The sequence below is a fragment of the Coffea arabica genome, chromosome 4e, assembly GCF_036785885.1.
Source record: "Coffea arabica cultivar ET-39 chromosome 4e, Coffea Arabica ET-39 HiFi, whole genome shotgun sequence".
Lineage (NCBI taxonomy): Eukaryota > Viridiplantae > Streptophyta > Magnoliopsida > Gentianales > Rubiaceae > Coffea > Coffea arabica.
In genome coordinates, this window is record NC_092317.1 from 42,614,605 (window position 1) to 42,622,064 (window position 7,460).

Consider the following 7,460-nt stretch of genomic DNA (forward strand, 5'->3'; position numbering starts at 1 on the left):
GATCTCATAATGCACCTATTAACCCCTCTTCTGAACTTGTTGAAGAGCAAAACTTTTAGAAGTTCAAAGGGTTGAGCCTCAAGATAAATGGCTGGTTCTACCCCGAGGCGGTCTTGGTAGGGGAAAGCAATAGCCGAACTCTTGTTAGCTCCAATAAACCTTCTTTCTACTCTTCTAGGTTCAAGAAAACTTGTAATTTTCATTTCATTGAGTAATGTTTTGATCATCTTGATTATTGAGTAATGATTCATTTCTTCTATGCAGTGGTGAAAGTATCTGACCTGATCATTTTGGGAACGGGGAGCATAGCCAAGAGGTAAAAGTATAAGGCCCTTGCCGTGCCTTCAGCAGTTAGGAGGAAAAAGAAGAGCAGCTCGACCTCCTACCAATCTATTCTTGTAGTCATTCTTGAAGAGGGGATCTCGGCCAACCCCATAATTCCTGAGAGGATGGCCACCTGAGGGTGAAAATAGCTATGGCTCGTCATGCAAGTGGAAAAAATCTCCACCCTTATCTTCCTATGATCATGGGAGCATCTTTATAAAATAAATATCTTGCTCCCCCCTTAAAACCAAATTGCTCCGAGATCAGGTACCCTGGTGAGCACTTCTGCCTTGCATAGGAACTCACCATCAATGATCAATGTCAAGATCCGAATTCAAAACTTGTTTGCTGATACCTTGGTGAATTCAATTGGCATGCCTGCGAATTCAAAAACCAACGGAGGTTGTGTACATATTCAAACACCCTTTGCTTCTTCATCTTCAATTCATTGAAGTGAAAAATTCAAATCTGTACAAATTAAAGATCTTTTTGAACTCATTTAGAGCTTCTCAACTTATCTTAGACTTCTGAATTCTGATGCGTTGTGAATTCAATTGGCATACCCGTGGTAAATAAGTCTTGTAAATTCAACTGGCATGCCTATAATAAATGAAAAAGATGATAAATTGGCTGGAGAAAAATTCTTATGAGTATTAATAATTTTTCACTGAGTGCGTAAAGGTAATTACTACTGACAGGGTTCTTTGCTAAAGTTGCATACAAACATTAGAGCCAATAAGAATTCGATAAGCATTTAAGTCACCGACTGGGTGTTAGCTATAGAAAATCAGATATGCAAATGGGAAGATGAAATGTAATCAACTAAAGAAAAGAGCTAAGAATATACATTTAATCAGAGAACTTAGGAAACTTAGAATCAGTTCTAATGATTATTACCAGAAAAGTGACGAGACGAGTTTTTCGTCTCGTCACTTTTCTGGTAATAATCATTAGAACGGAGTGGTAGAACCGAGGTCACCAAGAGACGAACTCATGATAAGAGTATATTTTATGTGTTTTTAGTTGTTTTATTGGTTAGTTTTGATGTGTTTTATTTAGTTTTATAACTAATTAACTAGGGTTTTAGTCAAAATATACATTTTGTGGTTTAAGTGGCAAAGATTGCATTTCTATGGATTTTAATGGTGAAAATTGATAAGAATATATTTTACATATTTTTAGTGTGATTTATTAATTAGTTTTGGTGTGTTTTATTTAATTTTATAGCTAATAAACTAAGTTTCTAATGAAAATATGCATTTTATGGTTTAAGTGGTAAAAATTACATTTTTTATAGATTTTTACGGTAAAAACTTCATATTTCGTAGGTTTAATGATTCAATCATCAAATTGACTGCATTGAGAAGATATTTGGATGATTGATGATGGATTAAAGTGATAAAAATAGAATATGAAGTGTGAAAGAATAAATGCAATTAAGGTCAAAAGAATGCAACAAAAAGTCAGCATTGGCAGCTGTTGGTATTTTGGCTATATCTTGAGTTACAAACATTGGATTGGGATGATTCTTAAACCAATTTGAAGCTAAGAGATGTATCTAAATTTGGTATGAAGACATCAGAGTCCAATTTAGCCGTTTTCTCAGTCAAAAGGTCGAAATACCAAAGTTCAACACTGCTGTCCAAAGTTGAAAATAGAGCTCTGACCAAGCTTTGGTATTTTGGTCATATCGCAGTCTACAAAGCTCCGATTTGGGTGATTCTTGAAACATTTGACAGCTATTTCAATGGACTACAACTTCTATGTTTTGCACAAGAGCCAATTCAGCCGCCATCATAGAGAAAATAGCAGTTGAAGTAACCAGATTCTGGTCAGAAATAGCTGCTCTCCACTGGTACAACCTGTTTTCTCCTTCAATAATTCACAGCTATGGACGAACGTATGACAACCAATTAGCAGCTGTAAAAGGGATATTTCAAGCCTCTTTTCTTGACTGTATTCATCTATATATAGCCATGGACTTGCAAGATTCAAAATAACTTTGCAAGGCTAGGAAAACTCACCAAAAATAGTGTTCACTAGTTTTTCTTAATTCATTAGTATAATATAGGTAGAGTAGTTTATTCTTCTTGTATTTGTAGTTAGATTTGGAGGAAGATTGGAGGAGCAAAGATGGAGAGTTTGAAACTCATGTGACAAGGGTGACTTCTCTCCTATCACTTTCTCTTTTGTATTTGAATTCATGTTTAACTATAATACAAGTTTGGTGTTTGTTTTTACCATGTTTAGTTAAAGTTTATGCCTAGAGTATGGATGAACTTTCTACATCTTGTTTATGATCTTTACTTGGTTATTTGATGATATTATTTTGAGCAAGTTATTTATCATTTTTGTTTTTCTAATCATGATTAACCGGCCATTAATTGTAATTATCTAAAGGTGTTAAGTTTGCAATGAGAATTGGAATTTAACACTAGTTCAAGGAAGTGATAAACCTAGGGAACACACTCACGAGAGTAGAGGTGCACCTATGTGGCTTAAGTAACTTGTTCATGTAATTTCATGGAAGAAATGAGCTTGTATTTAATTCATAACCACGAGAGTAGGTATGACTTATTTATAAGTATAGCTGATTCACTACGAGAGTAGGTTTCACATATATAAGGAAATTACGCCATAATTAGTCAAGATAATAACATTCACTTAACCGGTATTCTCATTTGCAAGAGTAGTAAGAAATTTCATATCTCTAGGTGCTTTCTAGTGTTATTTTCATAAATTTTATATTTGTGGTAATCTAAATAATAAAGGAGTTTGAAAACATCGGTAATTGCAATCTTCTCTATGGGATCGACCCTTAATACCCTATACTCGCTCACGATTCGTATACTTGCGATAAATTGCGTGTGGGGTATTTAGGAGTTTATAAATGTAAAACTTGATTGGGATGAGTTTAATATTATATGTATACACCGCGCACGTAAAAAATTTCATATTTTTGTAGGTTTAGTGATTCAATCATCAATTGGCACGAATTGAGAAGAGAATTGGATGAGTATTGAAGATTTGAAGTGGTTTAAAGAAGCCATGAAGTGCAAAACATTTAATTGAAGAAATGCAAGTGCAGATAGTTTTGACACATTATCCTATTTCGGCTATAACTTGAGTTGCAAGCATCAGATTGAGGTGATTCTTATACATTTTGAAGTTAAGATATAGATCTACATTTGGTATGAAGACATCAAAATCCAGTTTAGTCGTCTTCCTTGTCAAAAAGTCGAAATATAAAAGTACAGAGTTCTGACCAGGTGATGCTATTTTGGTCATATCTCGATCCACAGGACTCTAAATTAGATGATTTTTAAAGCATTGGAAAGCTAACTCAAGAATTACAACTTTCATGTTTTGAACAAGAGCTATTCGACCTTTATCATTAAGAAAATGGTAGTTGAAATGAGATCAAATTCACAAAAGTGAATATGCGACTTGGCAATACGTGGGTTGTAGTCGCATATTTTCTAGTTGCGTATTGTAGTCTAATTTCTGCAAATTGCTTAGCCACTTACTCTGCTTTCACACTACTTTCCAGTTAAACTCTAGACAAGAATTTCGACTGCATATGTTCAAGGAACCTTTTGGAAGAAAACAAGGGACTTTATGTCTTGTCCAAAAACCAGCTTTTGACTCTCTTAACACTTGAGATGTTAGAATCATTAATAATAGAGAGTAGAGCATATTAGAAGAGAGTATCATCAGATTTTAGTATTAGAACTTAGAGGTTAGTCTTATTTTGTTCTCTATAACTAGAGATTTTGTGAGAACAATTGGAGACTTCATTATACAACCCATTTTGTTGAAGAAATAGAAGATCATTGGGATCTTCTTCACTAATCTTAACTAAGCTTTCTTTATCTATCTTTTACTCGTGATTCAATATGTGTTCTTGCGATGAATCTATGCTCTTTCTTGTTACATATTATATGAGTAGCTAAATTTTTAGATCTAGGGAATAGATGAAACTTATGGTTATTCGATATGAAATGAATATATTTTACACTTATTACACCTTGTATTAACTTGTTTATTTGTGCATGCCTATCACTTGTTATTGTTTGATCACCAATAACAAGTTTTTAGTTGTTATTATTCAATGAAAGTTGGTAATAATGATGGAACAATATAAATAAATCTTGAGTAGTAGACTCATGAGAATAGAGGTACACTTAAGTGGATTAAACTTGCATTTCATGAAGGAAACAAGAGTAGATCTAGTTATTTACTATTAGAATAGGGAAAACTAGTCTATTTTAGGTCAATTTATCATGAAAATGAGATTAGGTAAGATTGGAAATGAATCCCTAGTTAAATAATAGTTGTAACAAGAGGTAAATCTATATATTTGTGTCTTTTATATCATAAGTAGAATCTATATCCTTAGACTCGAGTATTTAGTGAATTTTCTCCATTATTGCCTTGCAAATATCTAGTTAAGATTAGTTAGGTAGTAGTAATTACATATTCTCTTGCTTAAATCTATCATTAGTCTAAATAATAGAGTAAGTAAGGATCTAGTGCTTGCAAAGTTGCTCCCTGTGGTATCGACCCAATATAAACCCTAACTACTATCTTGACCTGTATGCTTGCAGTAAAACGGGTGTAATTCAGAATTAAACTTGTACTTATATAAAAAATTCATCAAGTTTTTGGCGCTATTGCCGGGAAGCGGCAATATTAAGGCCAACCAAGTTTTATTAATTTAGACATTCTCTATATTAGTTAGTTAAACTTTGTTTCTAGTTAAGTTAGAATTTTTTGTAGTTTTGTGAAATACTTCTACATAATTTCTTTATTTTTGTTTGTAGTGTATGCATCGGACTTTACGAGTAGTAGCACCTTTTGATTCGAAAATTGAAAGGACACTAAGTCAACAAATAAGGCATACACAGCAACAAGAAGGAGAAGAGGTTCGACAACAAATAGAGGGAATTGCAATAAAGTTACCTTTTGAAGAGGAAATGGCAAAAAATGAAGCAAATAGGTGAGTTCTTAGGAATTTTGCTCTATCGGGAACCCAAGGATCTCAAACAACTATAGCACAGTCGACGGTAAACGCTAATAATTTTGAAATTAAACTATCATTAATCCAAATGGTGCAACAATCTCAATTTAGAGGTAATGCCGTAGAGGATCCAAATGATACTTAGTCACATTTTTGGAGATATGTGATACAATCAAAATGAATGGAGTTAGTGAAGATGCTATAAGGTTAAGATTGTTCCATTTTCATTAAGAGACAATGCTAAAATTTGGCTACATTTTCATGCCCCTAACACTTTCACTACTTGGGATGATTTTTTTAGGTCGTTTTTGAATAAATATTTTTCACCTGGTAAAACGGCTAAATTTATAATGGATATTATTAGTTTTAGTCAATTTGATGGTGAGTCATTATATGAAACATGGGAAAGGTTTCAAGATTTGCTTCGGAATTGTCCACACCATGGACTTCTCGATTGGCTAATTCTACAAATTTTTTATAATAGTTTATCCTTTTCTACTAAAACTACTATCGATGCAACCACAAGTGAAGATTTGATGGCAAAGTCACCTCAAGAAACTCAAAGTTTGATAGCGAAAATGGCGGCAAACAACTATGAATGGCCTAATTAAAGAGGTAATCCAAGATGGCAAGCAGGTATGATTGAAATTGACACCATCAATATGCTTAGTGTTCAAATGAGCAATATGATGAAAGTGTTGAATAGACAAGCCAGAGGTGGTACAAGTTCTTCTTCCAATATGCATGTAAATTGTTTCATATATGGAGGAGAACATGATACTAATGAATGTGTTGATTTTAAGCAGGCTCAATATGTTAATAACTGCAATAGGAATGTTCAAAACAACCCATACTTGAATACCTACAATTCAGGGTGGAGAAATCATCCAAATTTTGGGTAAAAAAATCAAAGTAACCCACAAAGGCCGACTAATCTGTCGGGATTCCAACCAAGGCAACAACAGATGAGTACCAAATCGGATTGGGAGATTGCGGTGAAAAAATTGGCAAAAGGGCACGTCGGAGAGATTCGAACAGCTAGAGGGGCGGTTGGACCAATTGACCAGAATATATAGAAACGTAGAGGTCTAGATTGGTAAAATCGCCAACTTTATTAATAATCGAAATCAAGGGGAGTTGCTTAGTAAAACGGAGGTGAATCCGAAAAAACACGTCAAGACCATTACTCTTTGTAGTGGTAAATAACTAGAAGATCCTCCGGTGGTAGAAAATAAAGGGAACAAGGGAAGTGAGAGACTAGGAGATAAGCAAATAGAGCAAGAGGAAAGTGTGGGGGAAGGTGGTAAAGAAAAATCGGAAGAAGAACAACCTACATCCTCCACTCCCGTTCTGATACCTCTAGCGGTTCCATTTCCTAGACGACTCAAGCCAAATAAACTTGACAAAAATTTTGATAAGTTTGTCAAAATTTTTGAATAATTGCATATTAATATTCCTTTCGTTGATGCTATTTTATAGATTCCTTCATATGCCAAGTTCCTCAAGGAGATTATGACATGAAAGAAGAGATTAGAGGATCATGAAATGATAGCATTAACTGAAAAGTGCAGCGCCATCATACAAAACAAACTGCCACAAAAATTGAAGGATCTAGGGAGTTTTTCTATACCTTACACTATCGGTAATATCGAATTTTCGAAAGCATTATGTGACCTTGGTACAAGTGTATCCTTAATTCCTCTAACGGTGACTAGACAATTAGCTTTGCATGAATTAAAACGTACTAATATTACTTTGCAATTAGTCGATTAGTCAATTAGTCTATAGATATCCATTGGGAGTTTCGAAAAATGTGTTGATTAAAATTAAAAAAATTCATCATTCCAGTGAATTTTGTGGTATTAGATATGGAGGAAGATATGTCTATGCCAATTATTCTAAGTAGACAATTTTTTGGCAACTGTGGGTACTATTATTGATATTAAAAATGGCAAAGTCAAATTTCAAATAGGAGAAGAAGAGGTAGTATTTAACTTGAATGAAATGAAAAAGTACCCTTCTTTTACCGATCATGCTTGTTCAATTAGCACTCTTGAATTGCTAACCCAAGAGTTGAATCGAGTCAATCTTGATTTCAATCCTCTTGAATTTTGTT

At 33.9% G+C, this 7,460-nt stretch overlaps 1 non-coding gene across 1 annotated transcript; it reads right to left on the reverse strand.

Annotated features, from left to right (window-relative positions):
- Nucleotides 1–5,685: 5,685 nt before the first annotated feature.
- On the reverse strand, nt 5,686–5,793 carry LOC113743117 (small nucleolar RNA R71). Its single transcript, XR_003461002.1, has one exon. It is a non-coding gene; the product is annotated as a small nucleolar RNA R71 (small nucleolar RNA).
- Between the last annotated feature and the right edge of the window lie 1,667 nt (nt 5,794–7,460).